Genomic DNA, 21270 nt, shown 5'->3' on the forward strand with positions numbered 1-21270 from the left:
ATGGTCTTCAAACGACAGCCGATCATCCAGAAGGACACCCAAGTTGCGCACCCTATCCTTTGGGGCCAGTAACTCGCCTCCAACAGCCAGCTGCGGCTGCAGCTGACTGAATCGGGGTGCCGGCATCCGCAGCCACTCCGTCTTGGAGGAATTAAGCTTGAGCCTGTTTCTCCCCATCCAGACCCGTACAGCCTCCAAACACCGGGCCAGCACTTCAACAACTTCATTGGGGTGGTCCGGGGTGGAAAAGTACAGCTGGGTGTCGTCAGCGTACTGCTGGTATCTCACCCCGAAACCACTGATGATCTCACCCAACGGCTTCATGTAGATGTTGAACAGCAGGGGCGATGAACGTATCTTTTCTTTATGTACACTGAGAGCATATGCACCAAGACAAATTCCTTGTGTGTCCAATCACACTTGGCCAATAAAAATTCTATTCTATTCTATTCTATTGTATACTTATAAAACTTAATATTGTTGGCATCCCAAATATAGAACTATCTCCCTAAGTAAGTTATCTAGCATCTTCATTGTTTGCTTTTTAGTAGGCAGCTAAGATTCCATTTTGTTTAATGATTGTTTAATTTAATAACTCATTAATATAGATTATCACTTTTACACTCAGATTCTTTCTGCTACCTTGCTTAAAAAGTGTTTTAGTTTTTGTTGTTTTTGCATTTTGGGATAACACATTGCCTCAGGGGCCTATCAATCAAAAAGTGATCCAAAAATATTGGACAGAACATTCTATCTATGTGGTCACTAAGAGTTGACACCGACTTGATGGCACATAATCAATCAGTCACAACCCTAATATTAAGTCAAAGTAACTGGAGCTATCCAGAGTTGAAATGAGGATGGCTGAAGAGGCTTTTCACATCTCTCTTTTCTTTTCTGTTTAATATTTTGCTTCTAATGTACATTACTAAAAAGAGGACAGTGAGATCGGTTCTTGAGCAGATTTAACTTTTTACAGATTAACAGAGTTCAAAGGGACCTTGTAGGCCATCTAGTCCAACCCCCATCCAAGTAGGAGACCCCACACCATTTCTGACAGATGGCAGTCCAGTCTCTTCTTGAAAGCCTCCAGTGATGAAGCTCCCACAACTTCTGAAGGCAAGCTGTTCCATGGGTTGATTATTTCTCACTGTCAGAAAATTTCTCTTTATTTCTAGGTTGAATCTCTCCTTGATCAGTTTCCATCCATTATTCCTTGTCTGGCCTTCGGGTGCCTTGGAAAATAGCTTGTCCCCCTCTTCTCCGTGGCAGACCCTCATATACTGGAACACTGCTATCATGTCTCTCCTGATCCTTCTCTTCACTAGACCAGCCATGCCCAGTTCCTGCAACTGTTCTTCATATGTTTTAGCCTCCAGTCCCCTAATCATCCTGGTTGCTCTTCTCTGCACTTTTTCTAGAGTCTCAACATCTTTTTTATAGTACGGTGACCAAAACTGGATGCAGTATTCTAAGGAAGATTAGGGGAGACATGATAGCAGTGTTCTAATATCTCAGGGGTTGCCACAAAGAAATGGGAGTCAAGCTATTCTCCAAAGCACCTGAAGGCAGGGCAAGAAGCAATGGGTGGAAACTAATCAAGGAGCGAAGCAACTTAGAACTAAGGAAAAATTTTCTGACAGTTAGAACAATTAATCTGTGGAACAACTTGCCTCCAGAAGTTGGTCCAACATGGGAAATTTTTAAGAAGAGATTGAACAGCCATTTGACTGAGCAGGGGGTTGGACTAGAAGACCTCCAAGGACTTTTCAAACTCTGTTATTCTATTCTATTCTAAAATCAGGAAGAAAACCTCTGAAAAAGTAGTGAATTGATATATCACCAAAATATATCCTTTATTCATTTAATCAGTGCATTTAATCACACATAATCACATACAATAATAGTTTATTCCTGTTAAATATTATGAAATCTATATCAAAGATGTCATAATATTTAGCAGGAATAAACTATTCATGTTCCATTTTTTGGATTAGTAGAAAAAGTCTTTTCCAAAACAGACAATTGTACATTTTAAAAATCCAGGTCTTTGTAAAAAAAAAAAAAAGTTTTGGATGTTGACTAATACTGAATATTCCCATGCCCGATATAACCAAACTTTCTTAAAAACTGTCAGATTTAATGATTTTGGAATATAATTGAAAGCAACAGTGACTTCTTTAAGTGGCATTCAGACAAAAAGGAATGTAAATTTCAAATATTTTCCCCTCCATGGTTTTGAGTGACACAAGTAATTTACTTATAATAAGGTAAAGGTTCTCCTCGCACATGTGCGCTAGTTGTTCCTGACTCTAGGGGATGGTGCTCTTCTCCGTTTCAAAGCCGAAGAGCCAGCGCTGTCCGAAGATGTCTCCGTGGTCATGTGACCCACATGACTAAACGCCCTGGTGCACGGAACGCTGTTACCTTCCCACCAATGGTGAAATCCAATTTTTTTTACTACCAGTTCCGTGGGTGTGGCTTGGTGGGCATGGTGTGGCTTGGTGGGTATGGCAGGGGAAGGATACTGCAAAATCTTCATTCCCACCCCACTCCAGGGGAAGGATATTGCAAAATCTCCATTCCCACTCCAGGAGAAGCCTCTGGGGCCAGCCAGAGGTGGTATTTGCCGGTTTTCCAAACTACTCAAAATTTCTACTACCGGTTCTCCAGAACCTGTCAGAACTTGCTGGATTTCACTCCTGCTTCCCACCAAAAGTGGTCCCTATTTTTTACACTTGCATTTTTTACGTGCTTTCGAACTGCTAGGTTGGCAGAAGCTGGGACAAGTAACGGGAGCTCACCCCGTTACACGGCACTAGGGATTCAAACCCCTGAACTGCCAACCTTTTGATCGACAAGCTCAGCATCTTAGCCACTGAGCTCCCTTTTACTTATAATAGTAGCTAGCTAAACATCTAAAGGATTGAGCAGGGGGGGGAGCCTGTTTTTATTTTAAACATCCCAATATAGAACTTATGATCTCAGTATCTGCTGGGTAAAAGACCACAGCGCACCTAGTTCAATAACGTTGCCTTATTTTTTTTTTCTCAGAGACAGAATAGTGACTGAGCACTTCATTCCTAAGGCCGAAATCCTTTCTCCTGGGTGGTCTGTCTAGGCCATCCATTGGAAACTGCAGAAGAACATACACTGAGGTTGAATGTATCAGAAGATTGCCATCGAAGGAAGGGACAGAATCCCTCTGAATCAACACAATGTTAGGTTTCGTAAATATCACTGGCCCTTTGGCTTTTGCAAACATATCTATTTAGACTAGAAGAAGTATTTATGAAGGGAGGAAACTGGCCTGCCCAAACCACCCAGTGCGATTGCTATTAAAAATACCAAGATTTCATTTTGGGTTGCCTGCAACCCCTGAAGGTTAGATGAACAATGGAATCCAAATGTTTTCTTGAGTGGGTTGTTATGATTGGATTTACGAGAGATTCCATCTGCAACTGTCCGCCTTTATAAGAGCCTATAAGGGAAAAGCAAACAGCCCATTTTCCCTCAGCAATCAGTATACAAAGTAGAGCACAATTAAACCCACTGTGTTCTTCTGTTTCAGCCAATTGTGATGAGCACTTCCCAAAATGATTCTTCAGTGAACCATTTTTAAAATTAATGAAAAAAATAAAATCTATACATCCTTTATGCTCTCATCCATCATTACAATATTGATTGTACAGATTGTCTATGTAACTCAAAAAAAAAAGTACGACTTAAGTTTAGGAAACTGTCTTGGACCAATGAGTCCATCTGAACTGTTTTGTTGTTGTTGTTAGTTGCGAAGTCATGTCCGACCCATGGCAACCCCATGGACAGGCCTTCCTGTCCTCTACCATCCTCTGGAGTCCATTTTAACTCATGCTTATTGCTTCAGTGACTCCATCCAGCCACCTCGTTCTCTGTCATCCCCTTCTTCTTTTGCCTTCAATCGTTCCCAGCATTAGGCTCTTCTCCAGTGAGTCCTTCCTTCTCATTAGGTGGCCAAAGCATTTCAGTTTCATCTTCAGGATGTGGCCTTCTAAAGAGCAGTCAGGGTTGATCTCCTCTAGGACTGACTCTACTGACTCTGATTGATGGGGCTTCATCAGTTTCATAGATAGAAGTCTTTTTCCTCAGACATTGTTTGACCCTATTCAATACAATGTCTGGGGTTAATCCTAGGGCCTTCTGAGTCAAAACCTGTGCCCTAATTCCCTTTCTCAAAATGTCTCAGTAATAATCTGCCTATTTTATTAACAACCTTAGGTAAAGGTTCCCCCACACATATGTGCTAGTCATTTCTGGCTCTAGGGGGCGGTGCTCATCTCCGTTTCTAAGCCAAAGAGCCAGTACTGTTCAAAGACATCTCTATGGTCATGTGGCCAGCATGACTAAATGCCGAAGGTGCACAGAGCACTGTTACCTTCCCACCAAAGGTGGTCCCTATTTTTCTACTTGTATTTTTTACATGCTTTCGAACTGCTAGGTTGGCAGAACCTGGGACAAGTAATGGGAGCTCACTCTGTTATGCGGCACTAGGGATTTGAACTGCTGAACTGCCGACCTTCTGATCGACAAACTTAGCATCTTAGCCACTGAGACATCACATCCCTATTAACAATCTTACTGTGCTGTTAAAATGGCAAATTCCAAAGTTCAGTAGGATCCATGTAAGATGGTCTCACATTTTCTGACAGTGAGAGCAATCAACCAATGGAACAGAAGTTGCCTTCAGAAGTTGTGGGAGCTTCATCACTGGAAGCTTTCAAGAAGAGACTGGACAGCCATTTGTCAAAAATGGTGTAGGGTCTGCTTGGGTGGGGGGTTGGACTAGATGACCTACAAAGTCCCTTCCAACTCTGTTAATCTGTATAAATCTGTATAAAGCTTAAATTACCCATTTCCCATAAGAACCAGTCTCCTCAACCTATAGCTGGCTGGGGAATTCTGGGAGATGAAGTCTGTTGGTCTTAAAGTTGCCAAGATTGGACACCCCTGACCTATGTTATTCCCTTCCTCTCATAATTGAAAGCAGTACTCTAATCTGCTCTATGGAATGGAGCAGTGGTGGGATTCAGCCAGTTTGTACCACTTCGGGAGAACCGGTTGTTAACTTTCTGAGCAGTTTGGTGAACTGGTTGTTGGAAGAAATCATTAGGGCAGAGAACCGGTTGTTAAATTACTTGAATTGGAGTGGAGGCAATATATGGCTTCCTGACCTTTTTTAAAAATCTGGATATATGGGCAATAATTCAAAGAAAAACTGTCTTCTCTTTAGGGACACTTCCCTAACATCCAGAGTTTCATTTATTCTTCTTTTCATTTTTTTAGTTGTTGTTCCTTTATCTTCTTCTTTGAATTTAGAATAGGGCCATGATCCTTCATCAGTAAATTAATTAACTATTTTTTCTTTATCAAATTAAAATTTTACCTCAGTTGAACTATAATTGGTTAATTAATCAGAGCTTTAGGATCAAATTAGATATCAGTGGCAACATTCAACATGGCAACTCTAGTGATTAGTGAATTAGGGGCTAATGGGAATAAAAGGCAGGTCTTCCCAGTTAATTATTTTCATAATAAAGTTTGTTTCCAGTTTTCAGATTCTGCTGAGACAAAAACCCTCAATAAAATAAAACAAATTGGGAGTGATATTTGAGGGACAAGCAGACTGAGATAAACTCCTTATGCTCATATCTTATTAAAAAGATTCATCTCAGTCTTCAGAGAACCTGTTTCTTTATCACAGAAACTGGTAGGACAAAACATTGGTGATGTCCTTGAATTCTTCTGTATTATTCTCTTTATAAATGTATATTTGTTTGTAGGTATTTCATTTATTGATTTGATTTGTACCTAGCTTTTCTAAGCAATCAAGAATTCAGGGTGATCCAAAACAAAATCCAAGAAGTTAAAACCTAATTAAAATTAAAATTGACAATTAAAGGTTGGCTTCTCAAATATTATAATTATTATAATGTCAGACTCATAGGAAACATAGGAAAGATTTTAATCATTATGTCATTTGACTTTTTTGGCATTGTTATTCTTAGTTGCAATAAGATAACTTTCTTGCTATTCACAAGGCTTCTTGGCCTACCTGCAGTGGTAGGATTCAGCCAGTTTGCACCTATTCGGGAGAACCGGTTGTTAACTTTCTAAGCAGTTTGGAGAACCGGTTGTTGGAAGAAATCTTATTTTGTTTTTTTCCACTTTGCAGGGCTAATCCTGTAAGGAAGGCAGGAAGGAAACATCCTGGTGTTGTTTCTAGCCTAATCTTTATTGGCCTGCTTACAGAAATGGCCACTCTGGTTAACCCTTCTTACGTTGTAACAGCTAAAGCGAAGCGCCCATCGACGTGAATGACGTTGAGTTGGCCACGCCCACACAGTCACATGACCACCAAGCCATGCCTACCCAGCTGGTCATTAGGGCAGAGAACCAGTTGTTAAATTATTTGAATCCCACCACTGCCTACCTGCTTATTTTGATTTCAGTCCCTCATTATACAATAATAATTTTCCCAGCATAAGCATCTTTCTGTACAAATTGACAATTCTGTAAATGATGGGCCTCCTTAAGAATTACTGAATTTGGGACAGAGCAGACAGATTCCCCTGGGAAAAAAAGCCGTAACTTTCCTGTACTTCAGTTGATTATTTCTTGCCGAATTTCTACAGCGCTGAAATGCAATTGGATTTTATCCTCCTCAAGTTGAGTCACACAGTGACACATCTGCATGATGTTGACTTTTCAATGTCCAACGTGACTTGGAGAAAATAGAAAAAATACATAGGAAAAAAAAAGTTTAATCATTTTTTATTAAGGTTCAAGGTTGACTCAGCCTTCCATCTTTCTGAGGTCGGTAAAATGAGAATCCAGATTGTTGGGGGCAATTATGCTGACTCTGTAAAATGCTTAGAGAGGGCAGTAAAGCACTCAGACATGGTATATAAGAATAAGTACTATTGCTATTATCTCCATCAAACAAAGTTGGCCATGATCTGCTCAGAGCTTCACCTTTATGGTAGGTGAGAATTAAAAATTATCCTAGAGCAGACTTTTTTCTCTTCTATTCTTCCAAATAGCTGCATTTACATGAAATAAGCCTTCCTTCCTTCCTTCTGTTATATCTTGCCTTCATTATTTTTACAAAATAAGTCAAAGTGGTAAACACACCTTTGTCTTCCTGTTTTCCCTATAACCAAAACCTGTGGGACTTGAACTCACGGCTTCCCGCTTTCTAGGTTGGTGCCTTAATGCCTAGACCAAACTGGCTTCCTTTTCAATTTCCCAGAATGAATTCTCTTTTTTCCAGCACCTGATGAATGCTGTTTTATGGACGTATTACAGCATTTGTCTCTTTCAAGACCTTTGTCACTATTCTTTCATGTGCTAATCTGTGGCATATTTCTTGATTGCTTGTTTCTTTATTATAGATCAGTGACAGCTAACCTTTTCCAGACCGAGTGCCCAAAGTGCATAAGCGCCTGAACCCCCAAAACCCTCACGGCCCCCATGCATGCGCCCCACCCCCTATGCATGCACATGTGGGCCCCACGTTATGCACCCTGCCCCCCATGCACATGCAGCCCCCACGCATGCACCCCACCCCCCACATGCACAGCAGAGATCCAATGACCAACGGCTGATGGGAGGTGCATGCACATGCGCGGCAGAGCTGAACTGGGGCAACAGCTTGCATGCCCACAGAGAGGGTGCTGTGTGCCACCTGTAGCAGGCGTGCCATATGTTTGTCTTCACGGCTATAGATGGCTTAACTGAAAAGGCAGGCACTACCCATTAGTTTGATATCTTCATTGTCATTTTTAAAGCTGGTCATAGTTTGGTCTTCTTTACATTTAATTTTAGTTCCATACTTAGTGTATGTATTTATGCATTTATTTATGTATTGATAAAAGCGGGGGGGGGCTAGACAAAGCAAATTTAACAACAGTTAAAATACTTGAAAAATTGGGAGGGGGGGAATGTGTTTTTCAAGTCACTCTTTTCCTCTCTGAGTCCAGATACCTGCATAGCTTAATTTTCAGCTTCATCAATGAAAATTCAGTGCACAAATTTGCTGGAGCAAACATGTGACAGCTGCTGACAAGTTGTAAAACTAATTATCACTTTTGTGACTTATGACTGACAGGGCCATTGTTCACCTTGCAGAATTATATTATTGTATAACAATATTACACAGCATATATGCAGACACCAGTTGTGAATACCAATAATCTACCTTGCTTTCATTAACAAGTTTGGCGTAGTTTCTATTCATTTGGCTCATCAGACAAAATATACACATATTGCAGATTTAAAAAGCAAGTCATATGTTTTCAATAGAAGAAAACCACAACCAATATTGGCTGGGCAACACTAGCAGACCAGGCCATTGTATATAAACAGGAAGAAAACCCCGGACTCACTAGCATTGATGATATTACTTAGTTGGGTAATGAAACGTCTGCAAGGAAAGTTCGGAGAGCACCAAGAATTCTGCATGCTTGGGTGGGAAGGTAAGGAATTTTCTTTTGCTAAGCAATAACCAATTTGTTGTGTCTGTGCCCCGCTGAGCCGGGCCCCCTGCCAGAAAGTGACTTGGAAAGTGAGAGGGAAGGGCCATCAGGAATTACCTCAGGAGCACTGGCTTCCCTGGCTCAGCTCCAGGAGCCAAAGGCAGGCCAGGTGGAGGAGATAACGAGGCCTTCGTCCTCTGACTCTTTTCCCCCCAGGCCACGCCTTCAGACCCAGCTGATGGAAATCAGGCTTGGTTGGACCCTAGGTTTCATAGGCAGGAGAGGCGGGAACAACAGAAGCAGGGGTGGGGCAAGCCTAGGAAGTGCTGAGTCATGGAGCCACACCCCACAGGATATAAAACCAGCGAGGGCTGCTATGCCTTTTCGTAGCAGGCAAATCAACTGCTTAACTAGAGCTGAAGTTCCTGGGTGTTCCTGGGTGACTCATCGGCATCAAGGGAGATAACAGAGATAACAGAGTCACTTGGCAGACTCTCGCTAGTTTGCTGCCAGAGCTGATAGTGCTGGCTAATTAAGCCATCGCTCGGACGGAGGCAAGGGGAGACAGAACACAATTATTCTGAAAGAATAAGTTTTTAAACTATAGGTACATCTGTCCATATTCTATCAGTGCATCTAGGAATAACATATTTAGGAATGGGTAGCGTAGTACATGAACAAAACAACAGCTGTTTTCCTGGTTCCTTCTTTTTTAAGCAATGGACAACAACCACCAAACTGGGGCTGAAACCAAACACGGTGTGTTGGATGAAAAAGACTAACACTGCTTCCAACTTGGAGAAAATTTTCCCCATGCAGCATCAGCCAAGCTCAAAGTAGAAGGCATGTTGTGAAAGAGTTTTGGGTTTGGGCCACTCCTTCCTCAGACCTTATTGGCTGGAATCAAAAAGTATAGCTAATTTTGATTTAGAGAGAATGTGGAACCATGGTTAACTTAGTAATTTTAATACTTACAATGGTCACAGATTATACTTGATATTTTTCTGCTTTAACCCACTTGGTTTACATCAAGTGCAATACAATGTAGCCCATAAAACAGAAATCTTGAGAACCATAGTTTGACTTATCCCCCAATTTTGCCAGTTTCGAATAATGCTGTGATGTCTTGAGAATTCCATCTATTCTAGAATTCCATCTATTCTATTCTATTCAACTATCCTAGCAGTAATTTGAGCTTACTCTAACGGTGCAATATGCTATATGCTAAACTTACAATAGTTTAGAGTCGAGTTGAGTTGAGCTGAGTTCAGTTGTTGAGTTGAGTTGAGTAACCTTTCAAAGTTACAACAGCACTGAAAAAAGTGACTTACGACCGGTTTTCACACTTACAATGGTTGCAGCCTTCCCGTGGACAAGTGATCAAAATTTGGATGCTTGGCAACTGATTTGTATTTATGACGATTGCAGTATCCCAAGGTCATGTGATCACCTTTTGCGACCTTCTGACAAGCAAAGTCAATGGGGAAGCCAGATTCTCTTAGCAACCATGTGGCTAACTTAACAACTGCAGTGATTCACTTAAGAAATGTGGCGAGAGAGATCGTAAAATGGGGCAAAACTCATTTACTGTATCAAATGTTTCCCTTAGCAGCATAAATTCTGGGCTTAATTGTGGTCATAAGTCGAGGACTACCTGTACTGCAGATGTTTTTTATTAGATACTTTTGCAATCCCCTGAAGCATCCTTGATACCCAGTGTACCTGATTAGAAAAAGAGAGATCTTGTGATGTCTTCCCTTAGAGGAAACCAAGAGTAAGCATAAAAGCCATGGTGGCGCAGTGGTTAGAGTGCAGTACTGCAGGTTACTTCTGCTGATTGCTGGCTGCCAGCAATTTGGCAGTTCGAGTTTCACCAGTTCAAGGTTGACTCAGCTTTCCATCCTTCCAAAGTCGGTAAAACGAGGAGACAGATTGTTGGGGGCAATACGCTAACTCTGTAAACCACTTAGAGAGCGCTGTAAAGCACTATGAAGCGATATATAAGTCTACGTGCTACTGCTATTGCTATATACATTTGTCTCTTAGTCATCTAATAGTTAAATACGCAAGGAAATCTTATTCTGCTGTAAGAATGTCAGTGAATTTTTCTTCTCCTTTGAAAAATAGCTCCAAAGCAAATTCTCTTTGATTAATTAATCAAAGTTTAAAAAATAATAGAGATTTTTTTTTGCATGGTATTGAATTTGCAATCAATTTTTCTTCAAATATTATTCGCTACCAATTTTGCCAGTTGTCTATTGCCCATACGGATTCTTTTTCACATAGCATTATATTTTAATTATATACAACTTTAAAGCACGGTTCTTACATGAATCGTGTATGGCTATACTCCATCTATATACCTCTGCAGATGCTTGGATATTAATTATATTCACTGAACCAAAATGCAAGATTTATTCTTTTTATTTTCCATGATTATATGGTCCTTCAGATACACTAAATAAATCTTGAGTATTATGATTGGTTAACTTCCTTTACTGGAAGCAGTCCTTAAGCATGTAAAATTGAATATTGGATATTCAATATACTCTGGGTAAGAACAATAATGAAGCCGTCCACAAGCTACCAACTGATTGATTGATAAATGTGTTCATTAATTTTCTGTGCAAAGAGAGCAATGTATAAAACAAAACATTGCTGTTAAGCCAATGAATAAGTGTGTATTAATGAAATAGTTTGTCAATAGCTTGGGACAAATAACTATTTAAAAACAGTTCCTAGTTTTACATGTTCCTCATTCTATAAAGTAGGCAACTGATGTTTGTTTATTCATGCCAGGATTCAAATAAGGCATACTATGATATAAAATGAAAAATATAAAATACAAGATTGAAATATAGACAACTTAAACAGATCTTACCTAGAAATTAGCAACATTAATTGCCGCCATGTGTACACTGATCAGGGCACAAAGGGCAGGTATACATGTGTGCTGTTGTCTGCATGTCACCACAATTGCAAAGGGCAATTGTGTTTTTTAATCTTCCACCCTTCTCTTGCCCTCAGATGGCCTGGAGAATAAATCCATATCACCTCCCCTCTGATGTCTTGCTGCTGGCCTGGCCAGTCATTTTATCCTGGACTACCTGGTTGTTCTTTTTGGAGTAGCTGGTGTTTTTTTTCCCCCTCTTAATAATCTTGTAGTTGATCCAGAAATGGTCTGTTAAGTCAGTATAATGTCCTCATAGCTAGAAACTCGTGTTCTATTAAACTCTTACATCTCCCAAAGGTACCCTTGCAGTTTCCCCAGGCAGCCCTTGCTTTCCCATTCCTTGCTCACAGTCCTCCTGAACATTCTTATTTCCCTTTTGCCTTCCCCTTCCCTTTTGAAATGAATTCTTGAAGTTGTAGTAGGAAGTTGCTGCTTTGCTTCTATAAAGCTGAAGTATAAGACCTCCCTTGTCAAGAAATTTTCCATGGATCTACACAGGAACATAGGCACAAAACAATAGCCCTGTTACTTTGATTAGAGTAGAACTGGAGTTATAGTGGGTGGGTGGGGATGGGGGGGGAGAATGAATAGAATAGAATAGAATAGAATTTTTTATTGGCCAAGTGTGATTGGACACACAAGGAATTTGTCTTGGTGCATATGCTCTCAGTGTACATAAAAGAAAAGATACGTTCATCAAGGTTCAACATTTACAACACAAATGATGGTCAATATATCAATATAAATCATAAGGATTGCCAGCAACAAGTTATAGTCATACAGTCATAAGTGGAAAGAGATTGGTGATGGGAACTATGAAACGATTAATAGTAGTGCAGATTCAGTAAATAGTCTGACAGTGTTGAGGGAATTATTTGTTTAGCAGAGTGATGGCCTTCAGGGAAAAACTGTTCTTGTGTCTAGTTGTTCTAGTGTGCAGTGCTCTATAACGTCGTTTTGAGGGTAGGAGTTGAAACAGTTTATGTTCAGGATGCGAGGGGTCTGTAAATATTTTCACGGCCCTCTTCTTGATTCGTGCAGTATACAGGTCCTCAATGGAAGACAGGTTGGTAGCAATTATTTTTTCTGCAGTTCTAATTATCCTCTGAAGTCTGTGTTTTTCTTGTTGGGTTGCAGAACCGAACCAGACAGTTATAGAGGTGCAAATGACAGACTCAATAATTTCTCTGTAGAATTGGATCAGCAGCTCCTTGGGCAGTTTGAGCTTACTGAGTTGGCGCAGAAAGAACATTCTTTGTTTAATGATGTTTTTGATGTTAGCTGTCCATTTTAGATCTTGCGATATGATAGAACCTAGAAATTTGAAGGTTTCTACTGTTGATACTGTGTTGTCTAGTATTGTGAGAGATGGAAGTATGGAAGGGTTTTTCCTAAAGTCTACCACCATTTCTACGGTTTTGAGTGTGTTCAGTTCCAGATTGTTTTGGTTGCACCACAAGGCTAGTCGTTCGACCTCTCGTCTATATGCGGATTTGTCATTGTCTCGAATGAGACCAATCACTGTTGTGTCATCTGCGAACTTCAGTAGCTTAACAGATGGAGATGCAGTCATTGGAATACAGAGAGTGGTATACCATTATAACATTGTATAACATTGGTATACAGAGAATGATAGAAAGGCCAGAATTAAATGTCCAAGGAAATAATGGGCAAAAGAAATTCAGAGATACTACCATAGTAGATTGATAATTGATTAATAATATGAATAGATATGTTTATATAGTTACTAGATTTGAGGACATCTGACTTTTTGATGACCCGATTTAAGGGTTCATTTCAAATAAATTGTTGGCCTACTATGGTGCTTTACCAGTAGTCTGATACTTCCTTCTCTTCCTTCTTCCTTTCTCCTCTTTCTCCTCCTCCTTCTCCTCCTCCATCCACAGTTAGACTTTTTTCACATCCTGCGTTAGGTTTGATTATGTGCATGTCACTGTCAGCCCTTAGTTGCCACATAATTTTTTCCCCCTAAGAGGATATTATGTGTATTATTTCCCTTCAGCTGTGTATTGTAAGGGGAAAACAGCTATGGTATTTGTAAAGAACCTTGTGCATTAATGCTGGTCTTCTGCTGAGAAACAGTGAACAGGACTCCCACTTTTTTCGAATATGAGAATATAATTTAATGTATACCATCTTCCAGTAGTATATGTTATCTCTGTAGAGCTGCTGATCCAGTTCTACAGAGGAATTATTGAGTCTGTCATCTGCACCTCTATAACTGTCTGGTTTGGTTCTGCAACCCATCAAGACAGACTTCAGAGGATAATTAGAACTGCAGAAAAAACAATTGCTACCAACCTGCCTTCCATTGAGGACCTGTATACTGCACGAGTCAAAAAGAGGGCTGTGAAAATATTTACAGACCCCACACATCCTGGACATAAACTGTTTCAACTCCTACCCTCAAAACAACGCTATAGAGCACTGCACACTAGAACAACTAAACATAAGAACAGTTTTTTCCCAAAGGCCATCACTCTGCTAAACAAATAATTCCCTCAACACTGTCAAACTATCTACTAAGTCTGCACTACTATTAATCTCATCGTTCCCATCACCCATCTCCTCCACTTATGACTGTATGACTGTAATTTTGTTGCTTGTATCCTTACAATTTATATTGATATTGGTCAGACTATTTACTGAATCTGCACTACTATTAATCGTTTCATAGTTCCCATCACCAATCTCTTTCCACTTATGACTGTATGACTATAACTTGTTGCTGGCAATCCTTATGATTTACATTGATATATTGATCATCAATTGTGTTGTAAATGTTGTACCTTGATGAACGTATCTTTTCTTTTATGTACACTGAGAGCATATGCACCAAGACAAATTCCTTGTGTGTCCAATCACACTTGGCCAATAAAAATTCTATTCTATTCTATTCTATTCTATTCTATTCTATTCTATTCTATTCTATTCTATTCTATTCTATTCCTGCTTGCTTATTTGTACCCTATGACTATCATTAAGTGTTGTACCTTATGATTCTTGATGAATGTATCTTTTCTTTTATGTACACTGAGAGCATATGCACCAAGGCAAATTCCTTGTGTGTCCAATCACACTTGGCCAATAAAGAATTAATTATTTTTCTTTCTTTCTTTCTTTCTTTCTTTCTTTCTTTCTTTCTTTCTTTCTTTCTTTCTTTCTTTCTTTCTTTCTTTCTTTCTTTCTTTCTTTCTTTTTCTTTCGTTTTCTATGGATGGATGTATCTATCTATCTATCTATCTATCTATCATCTATCTATCTATCTATCTATCTATTATTTATTTCTTCTTTCAGGATGGAGAATGCCATTCTGTTCCTTCCCCTGCCAGACATACACACAAGGTAATATAGCTTGCTTTTCCCCATTTTATTATAGGTAATCTTTTTGGAAGTAAATACTTTTTTCAGCATTGCCCTAAATTTTTCTCCTTAACTTTGAGAGTAAGCCCATTTTCCCTCTTAAACTAGCTGACTTTTATTTATAATTCTCACCTTTGGTTTTGAAATAAATGTCAGGATGATGGATAGCCGACTTTCTCCCGTCAGACGTTGGGAGTCAAGTTGGCAGCTGAAGGAGGAAAGACATCGGAATTAAGATTCAAAGAGGGCTGCTAAATTAGAAGGAGAAACATTTAACATGCAAAATGTCTTTATTATTCTGACACAATCAACAGGCTTCATTTGCATCCTCAAACTGTATCGAGTAACTTAGATCTGGATGCCTTAGAAGTCACCACTCTCTGAAGAAAAGGCCCTTCCATAATCCTAATGATTGGTTATACTTTCAGAAAAGGGTGACAGGAGGTCCTTCAATGTGTCATAGCTTAAAATGATTTGAGGAACTACCAGCTTATCTTCAAAGAGCAGATATATGAACTATCATTTTTGATTAAAGCTCTCCATTTTGAAATATAATAAAAAGCATTTTCTCACTACAGCTAGAATAATCTGTTTTAAATATATTTGCATATCTCTTTTGCTGTCCAAAAGTTTCTCTCTCTGGTCCATTCTTTCTACAGTTAGGAACATAGTTCAGAATCACCTGTATTAATGGCTGCAATCCACAGAATAACACCAAGTAGTAAATCGTAGCAAGTCACACACATAAAAAACAAATAAACTTTGATCACACTGTTGTGGCCTCGATCTTGGTGTTCTGAACACACCTTGGTAGCAAGCGAAATTTAGCATGTGTGGTGAAACTCAATTCCTTTTTACTACCGGTTCTGTGGGCGTGGCTTGGTGGGCATGGCGTGGCTTGGTGGGTGTGGCTTGGTGGGCATGGAAGGGGAAGGATATTGCAAAATCTCCATTCCCACCCCACTCTGGGACCAGCCAGAGGTAGTATTTGCCAGTTCTCTGAACTACTCAAAATTTCCGCTACCAGTTCTCCAGAACCTGTCAGAACCTGCTGGATTTCACCCCTGATGTGTGGTTCCCACACCAGTGGTTTCTAATCATTTTCTCAGTATAAGTTGAATGTTGTATTTGGTTGAGCTCTTCCAGATACTTTGCTGTAAGTAGATTTTAAACACACACACACACACACACACACACACACACACACACACAAATACAAAAACCTCAAATTTCAATAGTGATTTTTAAATTCAGTTTTTAAAACTTTAGTTCTGGAACTGAAACTAGATATGTAAATTTAGGATTTCTTGACTGATTATGAAAAGGTCTTGTACTCTAGATTGGAGACAAGCATGGGTTCCAGATCAGAAAATATGAAATGCCATTGCAGTAGATGAGGCAGATTCTGCTAATTTAATACAAAAAAATTAATAAAAAGAGATCAATTTTTAATCTAATTCCCTACCCTTATGCATTCCTTTACGTATTGTCTTACACATTCCCTACTCTTATACTGTTCTCTATCCATATGCATTATTACCCAAAAGAAATTTAAAAGTTCTGTTGAGTTAAATTGTTGATTCCCAATATGCCAAAATTATCAGTACAAACTGGTAGCAGAACTTTGGAATTTTGAGAATGGGATTTCCCAACTTATCAGAAGATGCTAGAGCTGAACATGGGTGACTTTTCTCATGCTAAACAAGTGCTCTCGACCTCCCAGTCTTAAATCACCCATGGCTGACTTGCGTCAACTCTGAAGTGAACCTGGCTGAAGCCATCTTGTGCTGCCTTGTAGTTGCGATGAAAGGGGGAAGGGAGGGGAGAAGTATATAGCCAGGCTCCTGTCAAAACAAAATGCTTTCTTGTGGGAACCAAGGTCATTGAAACGGGTGGCCATTGAAAGTGGAGAAGAGCCTGCCTTCCATCGTCATTGGACAATGTGACCGGTGACACTTGGGAGGGGGGAATTTGATTCTTTTAATTAGGTGAAAACTGTGGGAACTGTCAAAGTTGGTTTTCACTGGCTGTGCCAATATGATGTATCCAATAAACATATCCTTTGAGGAATCTACCTGCCTCGGAGTTATGCTTTCAATGGATGCATTACTTGGAACACTGACAAATTGCTTCCAGCTTGTAGTGGATCTGATGTCCCATAACACATCATTAATTGCCACTAGTGGAAAAAGAAGGAAATTTTTATAGCGCATTGACCTAGGCCAATACTGTATAATTTCTGCTATGAAAAATTAGAATAATCCTAGATATCCTTAAACCCTAGAAATAACACGATCAAACACATATATTGAATTCTTTTTTCCCCATTTTCTCTGCTAAGAAACTGGATGCTCAATCATGCTGACTGAGAATTGGGTTTGGTATCAGCAAAGGGAAAGTACTTCATTACACAATACATAATTAACTTAGGGAAGCTGTTGCTTCAAGATGTGGTGATAACCGCTGATATAAATGGCTTCTTAAAAGGGTCAGGGAAATTCACAGATTGTGATCCAATCAATAGCTATTTGTTATGCTACCAAAGGGAACTTCCCTGTTTGGAGGCTGTAAATGTCCACAAAGAATTGGATGTTGAAAACAGAAAATAGCCTTAAAAGCATACTTGTTAGTTCTGAAATGCATTGTCTCACTTGGAAATGTAACAATAAGCTAGATTGCTGTTTCTCAACTGAGGCAACTTTAAGTTCTGTAGACTTCAGCCCCCACAAATTGGGAGTTGAAGTCCACACACCTTAGTTGTCAAGGTGAAGAAACACTGAGCTAGATGAATCTTAATCCAGTGCAATAAGGTAAGACTTACTTTTCATTCTACTGCTTTATTGTTTGCATTGGTTTATGTTGTGTTTATTATGTTTTATTGATTCGCCCACACTGGGCTTAGTAATGAGCCCATACTAAATAAATATATTACTAGTATTGCTGGAGAAGATTCCTGTGAGTCCCTTGGACTGCAAGGTGATCAAACCGGTCAGTCCTAAAGGAGATCAACCCTGACTGCTCTTTAGAAGGCCAGATCCTGAAGATGAAACTGAAATATTTTGGCCACCTAATGAGAAGGAAGAACTCACTGGAGAAGAGCCTAATGCTGGGAAAGATTGAGGGCAAAAGAAGAAGGGGACAGCAGAGAATGAAGTGGCTGGATGGAATCACTGAAGCAGTAGGTATGAGCTTAAATGGACTCCAAGGGATGATAGAAAACAGGAAGGCCTGAAGGAACCTTGTCCATGGGGCTGCAATGGGTCAGACATGACTTCACAACTATCAACAACAAGTGTTGCTATTAATTTATTATTAACCATATAGGGAAGCCTTCTGCAATTTACAATGCACATTGTGGATAAAAATTTATTTATTTGTTGGTTTGTTTAATATGACACCTGTCTCACTTTCAAGCAAATTTGAGCGGCTTTCTTGAATTGTTGTTTGCGGTCTGAGAAAGAGTGACTGACCCAAAGTCTCCTAGGGTGGGACTAGACCTCATTTTCTCCTGGAGCCTTAACCACTAGAACAAAGTAATGAATGTATTCAGGAAACTGAATATTTAATTAAGAATGAGAGGGCTAAATATAAGTTAGTAGGAATTCATGTCCTCTAGGGTGTAGTGGGTTGTGGTGGCTCAGTGGCTAAGATGCTGAGCTTGTCAATTGAAAGGTTGGCAGTTCAGTGGTTCGAAACCCTAGTGCTGTGTAACAGAGTGAGCTCCCGTTACTTGTTCCAGCTTCTGCCAACCTAGCAGTTCGAAAGCACGTAAAAAATGCAAGTAGAAAAATAGGGACCACCTTTGGTGGGAAGGTAACAGCGTTCTATGTGCCTTTGGCATTTAGTCATGCCGGCCACATAACCACAGAGACGTCTTTGGAGAGCGCTGGCTCTTCGGCTTTGAAATGGAGATGAGCACCGCCCCCTAGAGTCGGAAACGACTAGCACACATGTGCGAAGGAACCTTTATCTTTACCTTTAGGGTGTTGTGGATAGCTATGAAAGTAGATTGGTGTAGATTGATGATAATTGGAAAATTGTTTAACAAACTGAATAAATACAATTGTGGTTGTGGTGGGGAACCTCCTATAAAGTGTTATGACTAGATGGATGGGCCTGAGACAAGAGTATACAAAAAAAAGTGATTCATCATATGAAGACCTAGGAATGAATTAAAATTGCAATCATTTAGTGAACATCTGTATGGAAAAAGGTATGCTTACTGAATACATCGCATCAAATCTATTCACATGTACATATGTCAAATGAATATAAATCTAAAAGGTTGAGTGATGCAGTTATTCCCGATGAAATATTGAGAGAATTAATGAAGGATGCATGAGTGTTGAGAAATTCTCAGGGTGGTAAAGGTTTTGTTCATGTCAAATTTTGGTCATGTCCAGACTCAATCTTGGGAAGTAGAGAGTGGACATGAAAGGGGGAAAAAAAGAAAATGAAAAAAAAAAAAAAGATCAAAAGCAGAATGACTGCAGGACGTGAAATTATGAGTCCTGCAAGAAAAGCTATGAAAAGACAGATTGATCTCCCAACAGAATGAATGGAAAGTTAAGCTAGAAAAGAAGATGGGGAAGATGCTTCAAACCGAGGGAAGAGACTTGTGTTGTAAGTTGCATCAGTGATGAATGAAGTTATGCTAATGATGTAAAAGTGTCTGGTGGAATGAAGAAGTAGAAAGTTGCATCTAAGAGAATGATTGCTGCAAAAAATAAATACGCAACAAAGAGCCTGAAAAATGTGCACACAGAGAAAAAAACAGGTCCAAAAAATGTAGCCATACAGCTAAGAATGGAAAAGACTAGAACAGTGATGGCGAACTTATGACACACGTGCCAGAGGTGGCATGCAGAGCCCTCTCTATAGGCATGCACATCGTTGCCAGCTGCTCTTTTGGTTTTGGCTTCTGCATGTGTGCTGGCCAGCTGATCTTGGCACGTGCCGGAGCCCCAGAAACCCAAAGATCAGCTGGCCAGTGCACATGTGCGTGCCAGTCACCTGGTTTTAAGGTTTCTGGTGCTCCAGCACATGTGAAGATTAGGTGGCCGGCATGCATGCACACCAGTTTCCAGGACTTTGGCATGCGCACACATGTTCTGGTTTGGGCACTTGGTGCCAGAAAGGTTTGCCATCACTGGACAAATAAAACGTTGAGTAATTTTGATGGATATTTAAAAGAAAATGAATAGAGCTAAATATAGAGCTTCCAGTACAATTGACGAAATTAGAAATAAAACTGATGCCTATATTTGGAATTATGCTGAAGTGAGAAAATAATGGGAAAATATTAAGTATTTTGAGGGAAAGATATTTATTTATTTAAATTTATTGCTCTCCCCTGGCCCTCATTCCAGTAGATTCTGGACATCATACAAAGCTAGAAAAAGCTTAAAAACATAAAATCAAGTAGACCTCACAGACAAAAATAATCTAAGAAACAACAAAAATCGACTAAACAGAACAGAGGTCTTAAACAAATCTTAAACATCAGCTCAGACCTGGAATCAAAGGCAGATTTGCAAAGCTTTCTGGAGCCCCAGAAGAGAGTTATACATTAATGTATAAGTAAATAGGTAACTGCATGAAGTTAATGAGTTTTAGTGTGGAAGGATTTTTAGATCAGAGATCAGCACACAATACCATTCAAGCACAAATTCATTTATTGAATGGTACCAGAAATGAAAGACAAGCCTAAAATGGTCAGGAAAGAATCCATTCTACCTAGACTTACGTAAATTGCATTTTATATGTAATTGGTGTAATAAACATGTGATTAGGTCATGGCAAAATGTGTTTTAGTGAGGTTAGACTGAAGAGTTAATGGGTAATGCCATAGCTCAAATTAACAAAGAGGACTTAGAATGCATCTTATTGAGATAATATTTTCCTAGAATGTCTAGTGCAGGGGTCTGCAAACTTGGCTCTTTTAAGACTTGTGGACTTCAACTCCCAGTTCCCAGACGTTTCACTCAGGTCCTCCAAAAAGGTGGGAAAATACTTAAAGCTCATTGGTTAAGCCACCTGGCAGCCCTCTATAAAAGAGGACACTGCCAAACAAGCACTCTGTTCGGTTTTACTGGTCTACTAATAAAGAGCTGTTATTACTGAAAGAGCTGTGTCCGTCTCTTCCATCATCGAATCTAACACAACCATTTGTTTGAAATGGTATAGGGTTTCCTGTCTGAGCAGGAGGTTGGACTAGAAGACCTCAAAGATTCCAACTGTTATTCTGTTAGATCTTGGATGTCTTCGCTCCTCAGCATTTCTGTTTATCTGAGTCAACATCCCTTGGGTCTAAGTACTTCATGCCTGAGCTACCAATTAACTGTCCTTAGAGAAAGGAAAGAAGGAAAGTGAACCAGTAGTGGGTTCCACTTACCTTTGCTACCAGTTTGCAATTGGGAG

At 39.7% G+C, this 21270-nt stretch overlaps 1 protein-coding gene and 1 long non-coding RNA gene across 2 annotated transcripts in view; one reads left to right on the plus strand and one right to left on the minus strand.

Annotated features, from left to right (window-relative positions):
* Positions 1–21270, plus strand: part of CIMIP1 (ciliary microtubule inner protein 1) — a 559204-nt gene that overhangs the window by 76487 nt on the left and 461447 nt on the right. The window lies entirely within an intron of this gene.
* LOC131195650 (uncharacterized) overlaps positions 1–21270 on the minus strand; it is a 70806-nt gene that overhangs the window by 35436 nt on the left and 14100 nt on the right. The window contains exon 2 of the long non-coding RNA XR_009154521.1: positions 14983–15058. This is a non-coding gene — a long non-coding RNA (uncharacterized LOC131195650). The remainder of the gene's footprint in view (positions 1–14982; positions 15059–21270) is intronic.

Source organism: Ahaetulla prasina, chromosome 3 (genome assembly GCF_028640845.1).
Source record: "Ahaetulla prasina isolate Xishuangbanna chromosome 3, ASM2864084v1, whole genome shotgun sequence".
In the NCBI taxonomy this organism is placed as follows: domain Eukaryota; kingdom Metazoa; phylum Chordata; class Lepidosauria; order Squamata; family Colubridae; genus Ahaetulla; species Ahaetulla prasina.